At 43.1% G+C, this 22483-nt stretch overlaps 1 long non-coding RNA gene across 1 annotated transcript in view; it reads left to right on the top strand.

Moving 5' to 3' along the window:
• The window catches only part of LOC143982472 (uncharacterized), a 122729-nt gene that overhangs the window by 9396 nt on the left and 90850 nt on the right, over positions 1-22483 (top strand). The window contains exon 2 of the long non-coding RNA XR_013274464.1: positions 12995-13136. This is a non-coding gene — a long non-coding RNA (uncharacterized LOC143982472). The remainder of the gene's footprint in view (positions 1-12994; positions 13137-22483) is intronic.

The following is a 22483-nucleotide window of genomic DNA, read 5'->3' as shown; positions in this document are numbered from 1 at the left end:
CTTTTACAGGCGGTGGCCCGGTCTTCTGTCGCCGCCGCCTTCCGTTCTTCTTCTTCTCCTGGAGATGTTGACTCAACGCCCTCTCCGGCCGCAATGCCAGGGACGCGCTGCGCGGCGACTTATATAGGGACAAGGGGCGGGGTCATCGGTTGATGTCACATGGGTTGATGTCACATGGTGACAGTCCCAGCATCCTCCGGGACTGTGATATCGTAAGCGGGCGGGGTCACCACGTGACATCAACCCATGTGACATCAACCGATGACCCCGCCCCTTGTCCCTATATAAGTCGCAGCGCGTCCCTGGCATTGCGGCCGGAGTGAGCGTTGAGTCAACATCTCCAGGAGAAGAAGAACGGAAGGCACCCCCCATGTTGAGGGCACGCGGCCTGGTACGGCTCAGGAAGGGGGGGCGCACACTCGTCCCCACCCCCTTTCCTGGCCCCAGGGTAGCGTGCTCGGATAAAGGTCTGGTATGGATCTGGGGGGGACCCCTACGCCGTTTTTTCGGTGTAGGGGGTTCCCCTTAATATTCATACCAGACCTAAGGGCCTGGTATGCTCTCAGAGGGGGAACCCACGCCAATTTTTTTTTCATAAATTTGGCGTGGAGTTCCCTCTTGAGAGCTCATTCTCTGATTGGCCGCGGCAATAGTCGCCTGGCCTGGGGCGACTTAAAGTTGTGTTGTAAGTCGCCCCAAGTCGTGTTCAGGTCGTGTCCAAGTTGCCTCCAAAAGTCGTGATGAAAGTCGTGTTGCCCCTGTGTGAACGGACCCTCAGAATATTTTTCCATTTCCTCTTCAGCCTTGGCATAGGGGGTCTTGAGTTCTATTGTACCTTCAGTGTCATTGAAAGACTGTCCGAGCAAAGTCATGAGCAGCGATCTCTTTCTTTTGGGAGGAGATGGAGAATGGTTGTCCTCGATGGGTGAACTTTCTTCTTCTTCCAGAGTTTCTTTTCTTCTAGGCACTTCAACTTCATCCTCATCATCATGTGTCCTAGATGTAATCTGTGTTTGAAGTGAACAAAGAATATAAAAAAAATAAAATAAAACACATTGTCAATTGCCTATGATTCTGATGGGGTGATGAAAAAGCACAGGAAACGGATGGTGCAGTTCCCGCACCACATCAGATTCAGAAGCATGGCTTACAAGTTACACCACACCACACAGTTCCAGTTGATGAAATTCAAATTAAGTTTAATTACCTCCAAGGATGCAGCCTCCTCAGTCACTCCTTTGTATATCTCCAATCTCTCCTCCTCTGTGAGGATAAAAGGCAGTCCCTTAAAGCGAGGATCCAGTGCAGAGGCTGTATGAAGGATCTTCTTCTCTGCCTCACTGTTGTACCTCTTCTGGAGATCTGTTCTGATGGCATTCTTTATCTCATGGATCATGGGTGTGTCTCCCATAGTGTCTGCCATGCTCTGGAGGAGTTGTGCATTTAGAGGGGCAATGAGAGAAACTGTTGGATTGCGCTCTTCTGACATCAGCATGGTTGCATCCTTCATTGGCTTTAATGCACTCACAGCGTCCTCTGCATTTGACACATCTGTTTCATTGAGAGTGCAGAGATCGGACTCTCCTTTTCTGACTTCTGGAGACAGCAAGGTGGCACAGACTGCAGGTTGTTGTTCTAAGAACCTCTCGACCATGTCGTATGCACTGTTCCATCTTGTTGGCACATCAGTTATCAGCTTATGATTCTTCAGGCCAAGACATTTCTGTTTCTCTTTTAGACAGTGGCTTGCTCTAGTGCTGCGGTGAAAGAATGTGGATATCCGTCGCACTCTGCCAAGAAGCCTGGAGAGTGTGGCCACTTTCAGCGCTCGCTGGGATGCAAGGTTTAGTGTATGGGCGAAGCATTTCACATGGGGGAATTTCCCAACTTGAGCTGCAACTATCATGTTTGATGCGTTGTCGGTCACAAGCACTACAGATTTATCGGACTGTTGCCATTCTTCCACAACACGAGACAGTAGCTCTGCCAGATGAGCACCCGTGTGAGATTCATAAATGGCTCTCGTTTGTAGCACATGCGACATGATCTGCCAGTCCTTGCTAACGTAATGTGCTGTTATTGTAACATAAGACTCCGTCGTGACTGAAGTCCATGAATCACACGTTATTGCGGCTCGACTTGCTTGGCTCATTGACGCAATTACCTGAGCTTTGGTTTCGTGGTAGAGTGCAGGTATAACGTTTTCTGTAAAGTGACTTCGTGAAGGGATCTTGTAACGCGGCTCTATCGTCTTCAACAGGTAGCGAAATCCAGTGTTGTCCACAACAGAGTAAGGGCGCAGGTCCTTGGCTATAAAAGTTGCTACAGCTTTTGTTATTCTCTTCGCCTTTTCAGAGTTGGGCGGCAAAGTTGAGATCATTGCTACATCAATTCTTGGCTGAGCTCGGTCTTTTTCCTTGGCACTGGTGGTGGTGGCGGGTTTTAGCATCTCTGAGTGAAAACGGGTAGCATGGTTTCTCAAATTAGTATTCCCTAGATATTAAATTTTTGTGTGACAGGCTTTACACACATCGTATGACTTGTCCAATTCGTGCTTCCCACTTTGTTCATGTTCATAAAAGCCAAAATGTGCCCAGATGTTTGCTTTTAAAAAGCTAGGTGCATTTTTTATTTCTCGTTCTTTTTGGTCTCCTTCTGCCATTTTTACTAGTCTAGCATCATGCCATTACCATGTAATTGTGATAGGGGTGATGACAATGTCTACAAACTCTGTCAGTATTAAAAAAAAAAAAAAGAAAACATTTTTTAAGTGGTTAAGCCTAAAGCCAGCCTGCCACAACAAGATCACCAGAAAAGTAACAAGTTTCCTCTACAGTATATGATGTATGTAATTGTATATGTCATATACAATTACATACATACATCATACTAGTAGAGTAAACTTGTTACTGATTTGTTAAACAAATAGTTGACAAAAATCCTATTCTACCTCACGCTGTGACTGTCCCATTGTCCCTGTGTCCCACCAACATCCTCCTGCCCCCATTTAATTACATTAAAGTGTACAGTATACAGTAAAGTAGTTAGTTAGCCCAATTTTTTAGTATAATGTGAAAATTTGAAATTTTTTTTTTGATCAATCTTTTTTTTATTGATTTTAAAAATAAAGCATATAGAAAATACATCGTACAGTAAATTTCAAATACGAGTAAACAAAAGATATACGAGAGAGAAGAAAAGAAAGAAAAAAAAATATTGACATTCTTATAGACGTACAGTTCATCCATTAACCACTTCAGGACCGCCGTATTGCCAATGTACGTCAACACAATGGCACAGGCAGGCACAATCACGTAGATGTACGTGCCTGCCTTCCAGCGGGTGGGGGGTCCGATCGGACCCCCTCCCGTTGGATACGACGGTCCGGTTCGCTCCAGGAGCGCTCCGTGATGAGGGGATGGCCGTTGGTTTTCGGCCACCCCCTCTGGATCGCTCCTGGCCAATGAGAAGCTTCCTCCCACTGTGTATTGTTTGCACAGGAAGGAGGAAGTGATGTCATTCTCCTCAGGGCGGTCTTTTTGACCGGACTACGAGGAGAAGACTAATAGTAAGTGTGCACCAACACTACACTGACATGTAGGTACACACAGGCACACAAACCCCCCCCCCCCCGATCGCCCCCCGATCCCCCCCCTCCCCCCCCCCAGTCACAGTGTCACTGATTGCATTGATCATTTCTTTACTGATCAATGCATTCAGTGTCAGTTGTGACAGTTAAAACTGTCAGGACAGTTAGTGTTAGGTCCAGGGTAGCCCCCTATCACCCCCCAATAAAGATTTAACCCCCTGATTGCCCCTAGAGTTAACCCTTTCACCCCCTTTTGCCAGTGTCACTAAGCGATCATTTTTCTGATTGCTGCATGTGTCGCTAGGTAGCTAGTTATTTTTTTAGGTTCACCGCCAGGTTTTTATATCGCTAGGTACCCCGATATACTACCCAATAATGGTTTTAACCCCCTGATTGCCGCTAGTTAACCCTTTCACCCCCTTTTGCTAGTGTCACTAAGCGATCGTTTTTCTGATCGCTGCATTAGTGTCGCTACAGTCGCTAGGTAGCTAGTTATTTTTTTAGGTTCACCGCCAGGTTTTTATAGCGCTAGGTACCCCGATATACTACCCAATAATGGTTTTAACCCCCTGATTGCCGCTAGTTAACCCTTTCACCCCCTTTTGCCAGTGTCACTAAGCGATCATTTTTCTGATCGCTGCATCAGTGTCGCTAGTGTCGCTAGGTAGCTAGTTATTTTTTTAGGTTCACCGCCAGGTTTTTATATCGCTAGGTACCCCGATATACTACCCAATAATGGTTTTAACCCCCTGATTTCCGCTAGTTAACCCTTTCACCCCTTTTGCCAGTGTCACTAAGCGATCGTTTTTCTGATCGCTGCATTAGTGTCGCTACAGTCGCTAGGTAGCTAGTTATTTTTTTAGGTTCACCGCCAGGTTTTTATAGCGCTAGGTACCCCGATATACTACCCAATAATGGTTTTAACCCCCTGATTGCTGCTAGTTAACCCTTTCACCCCCTTTCACCAGCGATCACAGTATAAGTGTCACTGGTGACGCTGGTTAGCCAGTTAGTTATTTAGGTTCCCCGTCAGGTTTTTATATAGCGCCAGGGACCCCCATATACTACCTAATAAAAATTTGAACCCCCTGATTGCCCCTAGTTAACCCTTTCACCACTGATTACCGTATAAGTGTTACGGGTGACTCTGGTTAGTTTGTTTTTTATAGCATCAGGGCACCCACCATTTATTACCCAATAAAGGTTTAACCCCCTGATCACCCGGCGGGTGATATCAATTAGGTTTTAGGGTCAGGGTCTGCGTCGCCCCAGGCAGCGCTAGGTTAGTGCCAGTACCGCTAACACCCACACGCAAAGCATACACCTCCCGTAGTGCTATAGAATCTGAACAGATCAATATCTGATCTGATCAGATCTATACTAGCGTCCCCAGCAGTTTAGGGTTCCAAAAAAACGCATTGTTAGCGGGATCAGCCCAGATACCTGCTAGCACCTGCGTTTTGCCCCTCTGCCCAGCCCACCCAAGTGCAGTATCGATCGATCACTGTCACTTACAAAACACTAAACACATAACTGCAGCGATCGCAGAGTCAGGCCTGATCCCTGCCATCGCTAACAGGTTTTTTGGTAGCATTTTATATTTAAATCCGGAAGGCAGTGCTTGGTTTTCGGGGTCCCGTACGTGGCTAGGCTCCCAAAAAGTCCCCCACATGTGGTATCCCCGTACTCGGGAGAAGCAGCAGAATTTATTTTGGGGTGTAATTTGACTTCTGCCCATAGCATGTGTGAGCAATATATCATTTAGTGACAACTTTGTGCAAAAAAAAAAAAAGTTTGTAATATTCCCGCAACTTTTGGCAAAATATAAAATATTCCATGGACTCAACATGCCTCTCAGTAAATAGCTTGGGGTGTCTACTTTCCAAAATGGGGTCATTTGGGGGGGCTTTGTGCTATTTTGGCATTTTATGGCCTTCGAAACTGTGATAGGTAGTGAGGAGTTAAATCAAAAATTTGCACCCTTAGAAATCCTGAAGGTGGTGATTGGTTTTCGGGGTGCCGTGCGCGACTAGACTCCCAAAAAGTCCCACACATGTGGTATCCCCATATTCGGGAGAAGTAGCGGAATATATTTTGGGGTGCAATTCCACATATAACCATGGCATGTGTGAGCAATATATCATTTAGTGACAACTTTTTGTAAAAATTTTTTTTTTGTCATTATTCAATCCCTTAGGACAAAAAAAATATATATTCAATGGGCTCAACATACCCATCAGCAATTTCCTTGGGGTGTCTACTTTCCAAAATGGGGTCATTTGGGGGGGATTTTTACTGCCCTGCCATTTTAGCACCTCAAGAAATGAGATCGGCAGTCATAAATTAAAAGCTGTGTAAATTCCAGAAAATGTACTCTAGTTTGTAGACGCTATAACTTTTGCGTAAACCAAAAAATATACGCTTATTGAAATTTTTTTTACTAAAGACATGTGGCTGAATAAATTTTGCCCTCAATGTATGACTAAAATTTAGTTTATTCGATTTCTCTTATAACAAAAAGAAGAAAATATCTTTTTTTTTCAAAATTTTCGCTCTTTTTCCATTTATATCGCAAAAAAAAAAAAATCGCAGAGGCAATCAAATACCATCAAAAGAAAGCTCTATTTGTGGGAAGAAAAGGACGCAAATTTCGTTTGGGTGCAATATTGCATGACCGCGCAATTACCAGTTAAAGCAGCGCAGTGCGAAATTGCAAAAAGACCTCTGGTCCTTAAGGTGTTTATTGGTCCGGAGCTGAAGTGGTTAATGACGATTAAAGTGAAAAAAAAAAGTTAAATATTCCTTTAAATATGGTGCCTGGGGGGTGTCTGTAGTATGCCTGTGAAGTGCCACGTGTTTCCCGTGTTTAGAACAGTCCCTGCACAAAATTACATTAAACGGACATAACACCATTTAAAACTGCTTGCGGTTTTAATGTTATATCTGGTTCCTGCAATATGGTTGAAAACCATTGAGAAAAATGGCATGGGTAGCCCTCCATGCCCATTACAAGCCCCTTTGGGTCTTGTACGCATTTTTTTTTTTTTTTTTTATTTATTTATTTATTTATTTACTTATTTTTTGTATGATACACATATAAAAAGTAGAGTGATCTAATAGGATTTTTTACAAATGGAGAATGTGGGTATGGTAGGTTAAAGGGACTGGGAGGAGGGTGGGATGGTAAAATGGAAGCGTGAGATAATGTGTGCACTCTGATATACACGGTTTTGGATTTATGTTAAGGGATGTGGTAGGGGGAGGGGATGGGAAAGGAAACTATAAGTATTTTTGTGGTTTATGTATGTATATATATGTGTATGTATACATATATGTTTGTGTGTATATATATATATATGTATATATTTTTTTTTTTTTTTTTTTTTTTTTTTTTTTTTTTTTTTTTTTTTTTTGTGATTGCACGGATATGACACAAATGACACAAAATGTGGATTGATTCAATAGGACTCCCTTGGAGGGGAGAAGTAGGATGGGGAAGTAGAGTGAATAGAGAGGGGGGTGAAGGTTTATTCGGTTTTGGAGGGTGAAGGGGAGGGGATGGGGGAGGGGAGGGGGAGATTGTGTTTTTTTTTTTTTTTTTGTTTTTGTTTTTGTAGAGTGATCTAATAGGACTTCTTACAAATGGAGAAGTGGGTATGGTAGGTTAAAGGGATTGGGAGGAGGGTGGGATGGTAAAATGGAAGTGGGAGATAATGTGTGCACTCTGATATACACGGTTTTGGATTTAAGATAGGGGATGTGGTAGGGGGAGGGGATGGGAAAGGAAATTATAAGTATCCTTATGGTTTATATGTATATATATATGTATATATATATATATATATATATATATATATATATATATATATATATTTTTTTTTTTTTTTTTTTTTTTTTTTTTGTTTTTTTTTTTTTTTTTTTTGATTGCATGGATATGACACAAATGACACAAAATGTGGATTGATTTAATAGGACTCCCTTAGGGGGGAGAGGTGGGGTGGGGAAGTAGAGTGAATAGAGAGGGGGGGTGAAGGTTTACTCGGTTTTGGAGGGGGAAGGGGAGGGGAGGGGGAGATTGTGTTTTGTTTTTTGTTTTTGTGTGTCCCCCGCACATCTTCCCCTCCTGCCCTCCCTTTCCTGTTGATAGCGGGGGGGGGGGGGGGGGGGGTTGAGGGGAGAGTAATTTACTTAAGGAAAAGAAGAGAGGGGTAGCAGTAGAAATGATGAGGGGGAGGAGGGAGAGAAGAGGGGAAAGAGAAAGAGAAAGGGAAAAGAAATAAAGGGGAAGAATAGAGATAATATGTGAAAAGTAAAGGATTAAGTAAAGATAATGATAAAGATCATGTCTATGTTAACAAGAAAAAGATGAATGTGGTAGAAAAATAATTATTGTTAGTGTGGAGAACGCCGGTTGTGGGCGCGGTTCACTTGCTCCTCTTTTGCTCACTAACACCCCCATATTAAACGCCTCTCCTCCAGGTGGAGGAAAAGTCGGAGGCGTTGGGTTTTTTTTTTTTTTTTTTTTTTTTTCTTGGGGGACAGCTCCGGATATAGTATCTGTCTCTCATTTATCTGAAAGAAGGGGTAGTTTTGGGGCGTGGATTGGGTTTTATTTTTATATATTTATTTATTTTTCGTCTCCTCTCTTTTTCCCTCCCCCCCCCCCCCGAACTGACAATAAAAATGACTAAAATAAGTTTCACATCATACAATGTTAAGGGACTAAACACCCCAGAGAAACGTACACGATTAATAATGGAGTTGAAAAGATTTAAATCTCAAATAGTTTTCTTACAGGAAACTCATTTTAAAAAGGATAGGATCCCTTGGAGTAAAGGTCACTATTTCCCCTGGGTATATCATAGCACCTCACAGAACTCGAAATCCTGTGGGGTATCTATTTTAATAGCAAGACAGACACCATGGAAGGAACAAGGGGTATACATGGATGAGGAAGGTCGCCTCCTGATAGTAAAAGGTACATTGGGCTGCCAAAAAGTGACATTGGTAAATATATATCTGCCAAATGAAAACCAAGTAACCTCTCTAGAAATCTATTTACAGATTATTCAACAACATAAAGAGGGAATATTAGTGTTAGGAGGCGACCTAAATATGGCTTTGGATCCAATAAAAGACACATCAAAAGGCTCGTCTCATCTATCTTATGTCAAATTAAGGAAAGTAAAGAGAATGATGCAAGAACTGCAGCTGATCGACAGCTGGAGGGCTGTTCACACACAGAGCAGAGATTATACTTTTTTCTCGGCAAAATATAAATCTTACTCTAGAATTGACTATATTTTAATCTCCCAGAATGTGATTACATCCCTAGTGGAAGCCTCAATTGGCCTATTTACACTATCAGACCACGCCCCGACGAGTTGTGTGATTGAATTAGGGGAAGCTGAACCAAGGGAATGGCAATGGAAGTTAAATGAAACATTACTAAAGGATAATGAATATAAGGTAAAATTAGAACAAGAACTGGATGTTTTTTTTGCAACAAATAAAGTAGGAGAAACAACACCTTTTTGTATATGGGAAGCACATAAATGTGTCATGAGAGGAATATTTATATCCATGGGAGCACATAGAAAACGCAGAATGAATGAAACGATTGATAACTTGCTTAAAGAGATTAGGGAACTAGAAACAGTACATAAAAAATCACAAGCACAATTAGTAGAACAGAAATTAGAGGGTCTGCGTGAAAAATTAAATCTCCAATTAATAGATAAAGCGAAAGCAAAGCTAACTCGAGGGAAACAGAGATTCTATGAATTTGGGAATAAACCAGGGAGACTGTTGGCAAACGCCCTCAGAGAAAGCACAACTAGGAATTCAATTACACAAATTAAGACACAGAGAGATGAAATGGTTAATACATCGGAGAAAATTGCTCAGGTATTCAAAGAATACTATGAGAAGCTATATCAGTTGGAAAAGAAGCCTACGTTGGCAGAGGAGTTAAAAAAAGGAGAGATCGCTAGAGAATATATTGAAAGGACAGAAATGCCAAAAATAACAGAGGAAATGGCCAGAGAAATAGATGTACCAATCACTCTAGAGGAAGTTGCAAAAGCATTAAAAATATTGAAATTAGGTAAATCACCAGGTCCAGATGGATTTACTTTGTCATATTATAGAATGTTCGCAGAGAAATTGGCTCCGAGATTCGTGGAAGCCTATAATTCAATACGGGAAGGGAAGCAAATTCCAACAGAAACGTTACTGGCGCATATAACAGTAATACCGAAAGAAGGAAAGGATCCCTCTCAGTGTCCCAGCTACCGACCTATTTCGTTGTTGAATGTGGACCTTAAATTGTTCACAAAAATATTAGCCATGAGATTGATAAATTTGATACCGGAACTAATACACCCAGATCAAGTGGGATTCGTCCCAGGGAGAGAAGGAAGAGAAAATACGCAACGAGTGGTGAACACAATTTACCTGGTACAAAAATTGCATAAGTCAATGGTGATAGTATCTGCGGATGCAGAAAAAGCGTTTGATCGGGTGGATTGGATATTCTTAAAAGCAGTACTACAACATATAGGCCTGGGGGAGGGGATGCTGAGATGGATCCTAAACTTATATTCAAAACCAAGTGCTAGGGTGAAAGTGAATGACAGATTATCAGAGCCATTCTCCATTTTAAATGGAACACGCCAGGGATGTCCCCTCTCACCCCTGATATTCATTTTGACAATAGAACCTTTTTTTAAGGAAAATACGTGCCAATGTGGATATCAGGGGGGTAAAAATAAAAAATGAGGATCAGAAGTTGGCAGCTTATGCAGATGATTTGATCTTTTTTGTAACGTCCCCAATTACATCTCTCCCATCTTTACTAATGGAGCTACGAGAATATGGGAAAATATCCAACTTTAGAATAAACTATGGAAAATCGGAGGCAATGGGAGTAGAGATGGATTCGCCTCAGTTGCAAGCAGTGTCCACGCAATTTGATTTTAGATGGACGAATTCATATATAAGTTACTTAGGAACAAAAATGTCAAAAAATCTAAATGAATTGTTTGAACTTAACTATATCCCACTGGTAAGACAGATCAAAAGAGATCTTCAAAAATGGGACAAAGAGATTTTTACATGGTTCGGGAGAACCAATATTATTAAGATGAATGTGATGCCCAGACTGTTATACATAATTCAAACTATACCAATTAAGATCCCTTCAAGTTTGTTTAAGGATCTTAGATCAAGATTTATGAAGTTCATCTGGGCTGGGAAGCCAGCAAGAAGATATTTTAGTACTCCCCAAAGGAAAAGGAGGGATAGGACTTCCAGATCCAATAAAATACCAGGAGGCCTCACACTTAACTAGAGTAGTGGAATGGTGTAGGCTTAAAAACGAAAAACCGTGGATACAGACAGAACAAGCAGCGACAGATATCCCATTGGAAGGATTAGTGTGGATTCCAGATACAGAAATACCAATGGGATTGAGAAAACATCCAATACTAGGGGAGACATTACGAATAACTAAAAGAGTATTCAGGAAAACATCTATTTCAAGAATTCCCAGTCCGCTCCTTCCTATCCTTGGTACTCCAGCATTTCTACCGGGAATGACAGATCCAAAGTTTAAAACAATACAAGATAGAGGTATGAGTAGAATTTGTCATTTCTCGGTAGGCAACCGGTTAATGACTAAAAAAGATATTGAAAAAGGAATGACAATAGGACTAGACCCTTTCAGAATGAGGCAATTAGAAGCCTTTATTAGATCTAAATCAAAGGTATACGTAGAAATAAGGGCATTGACTGAGTTTGAAGAGATCTGTTTGAAAGGAGAGGAACTGAGACATCTGATGTCTTATTTTTATAGTATGTTAATAGAACAGGAGACTTTACAAGATTTGCCCTTTTTACAGGCTTGGGAAAGAGATTTAGGGACTACGTTTTCCCCAGAACAAAAGGATAAGATGCTGTGGTTTAATCAAAAGGCCTCGATGGCAAGCAGATATCAAGAAGGGGGATACAAGATCCTTACTAGGTGGTATAGAACACCAAAAGTGTTACATCAAATTTACCCCCAGATATCAGAGACATGTTGGAGATGTCATGGAGCAGAAGGAACATTATTACATATATTTTGGGAATGTCCAAAAATGAGAGTGTTCTGGGAGATGGTAGCCGATACTATTGTAAGGATTACAGGAATTGACCTGGGAGATAAACCGGCAACTTTTCTGCTGCTGGACATCCCAATGGCAATAGAAAGATTCAAAATTCTTTGCTGAGACATTTATTGATAGCAGCAAGGGCATGCATCCCGGTTCTGTGGAAAAAAAGCAACCCTCCAGCTAGAGCACAGTGGTTTCAGAGAATTGCAGAAATCCAACAAATGGAAAATTTAACAATGACAATGAGAGATCAAGACGAGAAATATCAGAAGATCTGGGCTCCATATCTAAATTATAGAGAAAGTATGATGTGAAACATTTCGAAATATGATAGAGCAGGCGGGTGGTGGTGGGGGGGGGGGGGGAGTGAGGGGGGGGATTATAGTGAAAATTCAAACTTTTTTTTTTTTTTTTTTTTTTTTTTTTCTCTTGTTTGTATATTTATTTATTTATTTTTCTGGGAGGGAAGGGTGAGGGAGGGGGGAGGATGACATGGAATTGAGGTACGGATTGAAATATTATAAGACTGTTATAGCTGTTAAAGAAGTTGTAGATGTAAAACGAAATATAATGTGAAATCTATGGAAAGAAAAGATGAAAAAATAAAGAATTTATAAAAAAAAAAAATTGCAAAAAGACCTCTGGTCCTTAAGGTGTTTATTGGTCCGGAGCTGAAGTGGTTAAGTAAGAGATTAATAATACATTACAGAAACATAAATATAAAATTAACTGATATATATTAAATTGTATAAATATAAATGTTAGCCTCCCCTAGACACCCCAGTGGGTGCACAGCTGTGTCTTGGGAGAGGGAGATGTCGCCAATATTAAGTATTTTAAGACATATAAAACTATAATATATCCAAATATAATGAAACCAGGAATTGAAAACACAGTAAAAGTATATCTAGAAATGGTTTAAGATTGTTTCAGAAAATCAGTGGATTTTGACCATCCCTCCCATAGTGACCACCTACATTTTTCTTTTGGTAAATTACCTGCAATGGAGGCCATCATTAATTCATAGCTGTAGTGTAAGGATACGATATCCAAAAGTTGATAAGCAGTTGGAGGTGTTGTAGATTTCCATAATCTAGTTATGGATAATCTGCCTGCCAGGAAGACATGTGTTGTTACATGACGAAAAGGGTATGGTATGTCTTCTATAGTTAAGTTCAATATCGCTAACTCTGGTAAAAAAGGAATCTGTATTTGAGTTATGTCTGCTAATATAAGAATTTTTTTTTTCCAGAACTCTTGGAGTTTAGTGCAACTCCAAAAAATATGAAACGTCACCTTTAGCGGAATTACATCTCCAGCATAAATCCGATAAAGATGAATTAAAGGATGTTAATCTTGATGGAGTCAAATACCATCTCAGTGAAATTTTTTGAGTAAGTTCCCATAGTGCTGAACTTTTAGTAGTTTTGTAGATACTTTTAAGTGCTTGTTCCCATTGTTGATCCGTAAAGGACTTTTGTAAATCATTTTCCCAATGTGAATGAGAGGTGGATTTTGTAAATAAACTTTTGAGGTGTAAGATATTGTAAATTAAGGAGATTCCTTTTTTGTGAATTGAAGAGGAATTAAGAAATTCCCATATTGTTGGTGAAATATTGTATAAAGGAAGTTTGATTTTATTGAGGCATTGTTGTATGAGGTGTAATGTTCGGGGGACCAGGTAGATCGCAGGACACAGGCTTTTCATACAACAAGGGGTTTATTAAACTTAAACAACTTTACAGCAGCCAAAAACAAAAATAAGAAAAGTTTTTTTTTAGTCTCACCGACTTGCAATGTCCAGAATAGCTGTCCCTATCAAAACAGTGCTTGATCTTGATGGCAGGTAGCTTTCCCTGCCAGGAGCCTTCCAAGCAGGACGCTGCTGTCCACGTCTATTGCTGCAACAACCCAAAACAAACACCATCCACCATGTCTTCTCCACTCCTCCACACCCATCTACCACTTCCTGTCTTGTTTTTAAAGACACTTCCTCTAACAGGTGGGTTAATCAATTTTATTCCCTTAAAGAGACCACAAACCAAATAGAGGGGAAATATAGCGTCCTTCCAGGACCCAGCCACGGCTTCCTGTACATATCCCCCCACCCTGTGCCCCAAAGCCAAGGAGGTGGAGGCAACAGTGGAGCTCAAACAATGGACTCGGGAGAGGGCATCTGCATTTTGATGCAGTCTCCCGGGCCTATGCTCCACTACAAATTTAAATTCCTGGAGTGCCAGGAACCCCCGGGTAACCCTGGCATTAGTCCCTTTTCCCTGTCTCAGCCATGTTAAAGGGGCATGATCAGAAATCAACCTAAACTTCCTCCCCAAAAGGTAATATCTGAGGGATTCCAGAGCCCACTTAATGGCCAGACACTCGTTCAATTATGGCGTAGTTTTTCTCCGCTGGTGTTAACTTCCTGCTGAGGAAGACTATCGGGTGTTCCTCGCCATGAATAACCTGTGACAACACCGCTCCCAATCCTACATCAGAAGCATCAGTCTGGACAATAAACTCTTCTGAAAAATTAGGTGCTACCAGGACAGGGTGTTGGCACAGTGCTGATTTGAGCTCCAAAAAAGCCTTCTCAGCATCTGCATTCCACTCCACCATGACCGATTTCCGACCCTTAGTCAGATCGGTCAACGGAGCCGCCAACATGGCAAAGTTGGGTACAAACCTCCTGTAGTATCCCACCATGCCCAGGAATGCACGTACCTGCTTTTTTGTGAGGGGGCGGGGCCAATTCTGTATAGCCTCTATTTTGTTGACCTGAGGTTTCACTACCCCTCTACCCACGATATAACCCAGGTATTTCACCTCCTCCATTCCTAAAGCACATTTTTCAGGGTTTATTGTAAACCCCTCCTTCCAAAGAGAGTCCAGCACTGCCTGAACTTTGGGCAAATGTGATTCCCAGTCTTTGCTAAAAATGACTATATTGTCCAAGTACACTGAGGCATACTTCCGGTGAGGTCGTAAAATCCTATCCATTGCTCTCTGGAACGTGGCTGGAGCAGTTTGCAATCCAAAAGGCATCCTTTTGTACTGAAAACTCCCCTCTGGGGTAGAAAAAGCCGTTTTCTCTCTAGCAGCCTTAGTCAACGGGATTTGCCAATACCCCTTGGTAAGGTCTAACGTAGTGATATACCGGGCTGGACCTAGTCTCTCGATAAGCTCATCTACCCGGGGCATGGGGTAGGCATCAAACCGGGAAACTTCATTAAGTTTCCGGAAATCATTGCAGAATCGCAGAGTCCCGTTGGGCTTCGGTACCAACACAATCGGGCTCGACCACTCACTCTGCGATTCCTCAATAATCCCTAGGTCTAACATCTTTTTTACTTCCTCTGAAACGGCATTCCTTTGAGCCTCTGGGATGCGGTAGGGCCGGACAAAAACTTTGACTCCCGGTTCTGTGATAATATCATGCTCTATGACACTAGTGAGCCCTGGCAAGTCTGAAAATTTTTCTTTATTTTTCTGCAAGAACTCCTTCGCCTGCTGACTTTGGGTTTTAGACAGGGTATTTGCTACTTGGACACTCTCCACCCCAACCCGAGGCTCAAGTTTTGTACTAGCCAGGGAGGTCACTGGTTCCCTGTCTGGCCAGGGCTTTAACAAGTTTACATGATATATCTGGTAAGGTTTCCTCTTGCCTGGCTGGTGGACTCTATAATTTACCTCTCCCACTTTTTCTACAACCTCGAAAGGGCCTTGCCATTTGGCCAAGAATTTACTTTCCACAGTGGGAATCAACACTGCTACTCGATCCCCCACTTGGAAGTTCCTAATTTTGGCTGCCCTATTATAGACCCGTTGTTGAGCCTCCTGGGCTTTTTGTAAATGTTCCTTAACTAGCGGCATCACAGTTCGGATCCTCTCCTGCATTTGAGAGACATATTCAAGAACACTCTTATGCTGAATTGGTTCACTTTCCCATTCTTCTTTAACAAAGTCCAGTAATCCACGAGGTCTCCGCCCATATACCAATTCAAAGGGCGAAAACCCAGTGGAGGCCTGGGGCACTTCTCGGATAGCAAACAGGAGAGCTGGTAACAGGCAGTCCCAGTCTTTCCCATCCCTTTGTACCACTCTCTTGAGCATAGACTTAAGGGTCTTATTAAAACGTTCTACCAATCCATCTGTTTGGGGATGGTAGACCGATGTGCACAGCTGTTTAATCCGGAACAGTTTGCATACATCAGCCATAACCTTAGACATAAACGGGGTGCCCTGGTCTGTGAGTATTTCCTTGGGAAAACCTGTCCGTGTAAACAACTGGAATAGTTCCCGGTCAATAGCCTTAGAGGAGGTATTCCGCAGGGGTAGCGCCTCAGGATATCGAGTGGCATAGTCGAGGATCACCAGTATGTAAGAATGACCTCGAGCCGACTTTACCAAGGGACCCACTATATCCATGGCTATCCTCTCGAATGGGACCTCAATTATGGGCAGAGGGACCAATGGGCTCCGGAAATGGGTCGCCGGAGCGGTCAACTGACAGGTGGGACAAGAGGTACAGTATCTCCTTACCTCTGCTTTCAAGCCCGGCCAGTAAAACCGGTCGGCGATCCGTGCCTCTGTCTTTTCAACTCCCAGGTGTCCCCCTAAAACATCATCATGGGCAAGGTCCAGGACCTTGCGTCTATACTGTTGGGGTACCAATAATTGTTCTACCATATTTTCTCTCACTTTAGTAACCCGATAAAGCAATTCATTACATATTGCAAAATGTGGACACCGCTCATTAGCACCTGGCTCTTGGGGCTCCCCATTTATTACAACAAGCTGTTCCCGTGCCCTGGCCAAAGTGGGGTCCTGCATCTGGGCAGTACCAAATGCCCCCTGGGGAACACCCAAATCTGGCAAGACAGGGGTAGAGGCCACTTCTTCATCCTCTTCCCCCAGCATTACCTGAAGCGGGGAAGGTTCCCCCCCTCAGTATTCAGGTAGGTCTGTGAACCCCACATTTTGACATCCTTAACAGTGTCAGCACTACTTTCATCACCCTTAACCAAATCCTTAGCATTTTTATCAACTGGGTCCATATTTCGAACATGCGACATCTCAGGGTTATTACCTTCAACAACAGGAACAGAGGGACCAGTTTCTTCCCAGTCTCTGGACCTTTCAGATAGTTCTCCTTGTCGCCACAGTTTTGCAAATAACGGACAGTCTCGTCCTATGATAACGTCATGTACCAAGTTCTTTACCACCCCCACCTCTTGAGTACCAGTGCCACATGCTGTGGAGATGGACACCGAGATGAGAGGGTACTCTCTAGTATCTCCATGAATGCACACAACCCGTAAAATTTTTCTTACCGGACTGATCTTCCCAATTACTCTAGGGTGAACCAGGGTTACCATGCTTCCAGAGTCCAGCAAAGCCCGTGCAGGGTGGTGGTTCACTTGGACTTCACACTCAAATTTCCCCTCTCCAGGGTCAAGATGTGTTGTACAGGCTTTATGGGCATAGAAAGACCCCCTTCGAAGAACCCCGCATTCCATGGGCTCTTCCTGCAATGGGCAGTGGGTCCGGGTATGGCCCCAGGCATGACATCGCCAACATTGTACATCCCCTCCTCTCCAAACAGGAACGGGTCGCTGAGGGGGTAATGGGTGTGACTCTTGGCCTTCCGGAGTGTTGGTTCCAGGGCTCCTGGGGACATCCTTTCGAAGGGCAGCAGTTGGTCGGAAAGGCCGTGGCAGACTGGGCCCTTGACCCTTGGTAGGGCCAAGCAGATCCTCCACCACTGTATATCGTTCCACCATCTCGACAAGGAGGTTCACCGTTTTGGGGTCTCCATGGCTGACCCACCGTTGAAGGTCGTCTGGCAGTGACCTTAAGTATCGGTCCAGCACGACCCGCTCCACAATTTGGGGGCCAGACAACACTTCGGGCTGCAGCCATTTTTTTACTAGTTGCACCAGGTCATGCATTTGAGATCGCGGTGGCCGGTCTGAACAATACTTCCATTGGTGCACTAGTTGGGCCCGAACAGCCGTAGTCACCCCCAACCGAGCCAGTATTTCTGCCTTTAGTTTTTGATAATCTTTAGCGTCTTCTGGTGGTAGGTCTCCGGTGAGGAAAGGAGCAATTAAGCCGGCCCACTGGTCCTGGGGCCATCCTTCTCTCTCTGCCGTCCTCTCAAATGTAGCCAGAAACGCCTCTACGTCATCACTCAGGGACAATTTCTGCAAAAAATGGCTTGCCCTTATGGTCACCTGGTTGCCAGGGGCAACGGCCACTTGTTCACGGCCCTGAGAAAGCTGTTGCACTGCTTCTTTTAAGGCAGCCATCTGAGCCTGCATAACCCCTTGTTGGGTCGCTTGCTGGGCTGCTAACTGGGCCACCAACAGGCGAGTATTTTCTTGCTGCAAAGCCAGCGCCTCGTTGTGGTGTGTTTTTTGTACCTCCAGCTGGGTTGCTAAGTGCTGATTAGCTTCCTCATGGCGAGTCTGCGCTTGCATATTAGCCAAGGACAGCTGTTTAATTAGCTCCTCCATTGTTTCAGCTTTCAACAGTTGTGCAGCTTTAACCCAGGACATCAATTCACTGTATTGTCCCTTTAAATGTCAGTTCAAATCCAATGCAAAACAAAAAATAGCAAGAAAAAAGCCTGTTACTTTGTCCTGCCTGCATTCGAGCACCACTTGTAATGTTCGGGGGACCAGGTAGATCGCAGGACACAGGCTTTTCATACAACAAGGGGTTTATTAAACTTAAACAGCTTTACAGCAGCCAAAAACAAAAAAAAGAAAAGGTTTTTTTAGTCTCACCGACTTGCAATGTCCAGAATAGCTGTCTCTATCAAAACAGTGCTTGATCTTGATTCCCCTGCCAGGAGCCTTCCAAGCAGGACTCTGCTGTCCACGTCTGTTGCTGCAACAACCCAAAACAAACACCATCCACCATCCACCATGTCTTCTCCACTCCTCCACACCCATCTACCACTTCCTGTCTTGTTTTTAAAGACACTTCCTCTAACAGGTGGGTTAATCAATTTTATTCCCTTAAAGAGACCACAAACCAAATAAAGGGGAAATATAGCGTCCTTCCAGGACCCAGCCACGGCATCCTGTACAGAGGGTATATGTAGATATGTCTGAATATAGTAAGTTAAATTGTTTTTGTAGAACAGAAAAGGATTGTGTATGTGTACCTATAAGAAGTTGGTTTATGTAATTGATGCCTTTTTGAGACCAATGATGTAGAGATAGGTCATGTGATAAATGGTGTAAGGCAGGCATGTCCAAAGTCCGGCCCGCGGGCCAATCGCGGCCCGCAGTCCGGTTTTGAACGGCCCGCCTGGTGTGCTGCGGGATCAGGGCTGTCAAATGAGCCGATCCCCGGCACTGTGTGAAGCTCCGTCGGCTTCAAAAGTGAAAGTAAAGTGCAGAGGAGTGTGCTGTGCTCTCTGCTTCCCCCTACAGTGCAGTACCCGGCTGAATGAGGAAATGGAATGGAAAGGTACTGTACTACAAGCTAGATTCGTTTTAAAAAGGCTTTATTTATGTGTATGTGTGTGTGTGTGTGCATGTGTGTCTGTATGTATGTATGTGTGTACATGTGTGTCTGTATGTGTGCATGTGTGTCTGTATGTATATGTGTGCATGTCTGTCTGTATGTATGTGCATGTGTGTCTGTATGTGTGTGTGTGTGTGTGCATGTCTGTCTGTATGTGTGTGTGTGTGCATGTCTGTATGTATGTATGTGTGTGCATGTCTGTATGTATGTGTGTGCATGTCTGTCTGTATGCATGTGTGTGCATGTGTGTCTGTATGTATGTATGTATGTATGTGTGTGTGTATGTGTGTGTGCATGTGTGTCTGTATGTGTGTCTGTATGTATGTGTGTCTGTGCATGTGTGTGCATGTCTGTATGTATGTGTGTGCATGTGTGTCTATATGTGTGTGTGTGTGCATGTCTGTCTGTATGTATGTATGTATGTATGTATGTATGTATGTGTGTGTGTGTGTATGTGTGTCTGTATGTGCATGTGTGTGTGTGTCTGTGCATGTATGATTGCATGTGTGTGTGTGTCCATGTATGTCTGTATGTATGCGTATGTGCATGTGTGTCTGTATGTATGTGCGTGTATGTCTGTCTGTATGTGTGTGCATGTATGTGTGTTTGTATGTGTGTGCAGCATGTGTGTCTGTATGTATCTGTGTGCATGTATGTGTGTGTGTGTGTGTGTGTGTATGTATGTCTGTATGTGCGTGTATGTGCGTGTATGTCTGTATGTATGTGTGTGTGTGCATGTGCCTGTATGTATGTAAGTATATGCATGTGTCTGTATGTGTATGCATGTGTCTGTATGTGTGTATGTCTGTGTGTATGTGTATGCATGTGTGTTACTTTTAATCCAGACCCCCCCCCCCCCCCCCCATTCTTGTACCATCAGAACTGCTTTTGTGGTGCTTGTGTGTGTGTGTGATAGCAGCCAGGATTGCTGCTCCTCTGAAAAGCAATCCATATACAGATCGCTTTTCAGAGGCATTTGAAAGGTGGTAAAGAGGCATTATGTTGCCTCCTCACCACCTGTTTTAAGCCCGTAAATGTAGCATCACTATACCGCAACTGTGCAGTCTACACAGTTGCGGGGTAGTTGCAGTGCAGGCCCATTCACCCTGAGCATACCTCCAGCTGCAGCCACAGCATGTGTACACCCCCAGCTGCTCCCTCTGCAGCTAAAGGGGGAGAAGTTGGGGGTGGTAAAAACAGCTTAACCATGTAGTTTTACTGCCCCTCCAATAAGCCCTTGGTTCACATCTGCATGGCTGCATGCTGTGTGTAGGGCAGCCCATGCATTTCAATGGGCTTCCATACCCACAAAAATGCAGGGAAAGAAGTCCCAGAGCTTTTTTTTTTTTTTAATTGCGCTGCACCAAAAGCACCCCATGTTTCCAATGTGTGGGGTACCATTAAGACTTAACGGTACCCCCAAATAACAGAGCATTCGTCTGTGTGTCAGGCAAACGAGCGCGACAAAGGCACGAGAATTTTTGTTGGGCCAGGTATGAGTGCTCGAATGACCGAATTTTAATGGTTCAAAGAATGTCAGGCAAAATGGTCGGCCCTCACACATGTTCACTTCATCGAATCTGGCCCTCTTTGAAAAAAGTTTGGACACCCCTGGTGTAAGGATTCGATAGGGATCAACATTTGAGGTATATTAGATTCACAATGTATTTCTTGGTTTAACATTTTCCAAGCTTTGGTCGTGGCAACCATGGTAGGAGGTAAATCTTTGGGCAATTTAATCCCTAATGGAGTACTTAGAAGCCAGTCCTTCAATCCGGGACTTAATAGAAAGGTATGTTCGATGTTACTCCAGAGTTTACTTGGAGGATTTTGGAACCATTCTTTAGATTGATCAATTATTACTGCTATATAGTAATCTTCAAAATCAATTGAACCTGACACACCCGCCAGTTTGTGATTTCTTAATTTGGAATGAGCACATCTAGGTTTTGTTCCGTACCAAATACATTGGTTGAGTAACCTTTGTAGGGATGTAAAGAAATATTTAGGAATGGGGATAGGTAAAGTTATAAATAGGTAAAGGATTTGAGGTAAATGCATCATTTTGAACGCTGCTAATCTTCCAGTCCATGAAAGTTCCAGTTTAGTGATCTTCTGGGATTCTGTTCGTAATTTATTCAGAAAGGGTTTATCGTTGGACTTAAAAAGGTGTTTTGTAGATCTTGTGAGTTGTATACCCAAATAAGAAATATTATCTTCAGACCATGTAAAGGGGTATTGGGCTTGTAAGAGGTTTCTGGTGGTAGCATTTAGTTTTATATCCAATATATGGGATTTTGTTGTATCTAGTTTGTATAAGGATACTTGACTGAACCATTCCAATGTTTCGCAAACTGCGGCTAATGATGAGGTAGGGTTTGTTAATATAAGTATTATATCATCCGCAAAAAGACTAATTTTATGAGAGGTGGAACCCAAGGTTATTCCTGTAATCTTAGAATTTTTGCGTATATGTTCAGCCAAGGGTTCCATTGCCAAATTAAAGATTAAAGGTGATAATGTGCAACCTTGGCGTGTACCATTTGATATGTGAAATGGTTGAGAAAGCATATTGGCAGAAAATACTTGAGCCGATGGTTGAGTATATAATGCCATAATAGCACTATATATGTAATCCTTAAATCCAAATTTTAATAGGACTTTTTGTAGATATGTCCACTGTACCCGATCAAACGCCTTCTCTGCATCCAATGAGAGAAGCAGAGAAAGCGTTCCAGTAGACTCTGCATGGTGAATTAAATCTATCATTCTTCGTGTTGCATCAGGAGCCTGTCTTCCTTTAATGAAGCCAGATTGATCTTTATGTATTAGATCAGGCACAATGGAAACCAGATGTCTAGCTATAGTTTTAGCATACATTTTTAGATCCCGGTTAAAGAGGGATTCCACCAAAAAAAAAAATATTAAAAGCCAGCAGCTATAAATACTACAGCTTCTGACTTTTAATAAATGGACACTCACCTGTCCCGGGTTCCAGTGATGCCGGCAGCCGAGGCCGATCGATCGCTCGGCTATCGGCTGCTGTCGCCACCATTCTAGGTGAGGGAATCAGGAAGTGAAGCGAATCGGCTTCACTTCCCGGTTCCCTACTGCGCATGCGCGAGCCGCGCCGCGCAATAGGAAATCTCTGCGCTGTCACTGGGACCCGTGTGTGTCCCAGCAGACAGAGCGGCAGGCGGGAGTC

The sequence above is a fragment of the Lithobates pipiens genome, unplaced genomic scaffold (assembly GCF_037356315.1).
Source record: "Lithobates pipiens isolate NorthernLeopardFrog02 unplaced genomic scaffold, aLitPip1_a1.2 Scaffold_16, whole genome shotgun sequence".
NCBI classification, from domain to species: Eukaryota; Metazoa; Chordata; class Amphibia; order Anura; family Ranidae; genus Lithobates; species Lithobates pipiens.
Note: the sequence above shows the minus strand (reverse complement) of the source record. Positions and strands in the feature narration are given on the sequence as shown.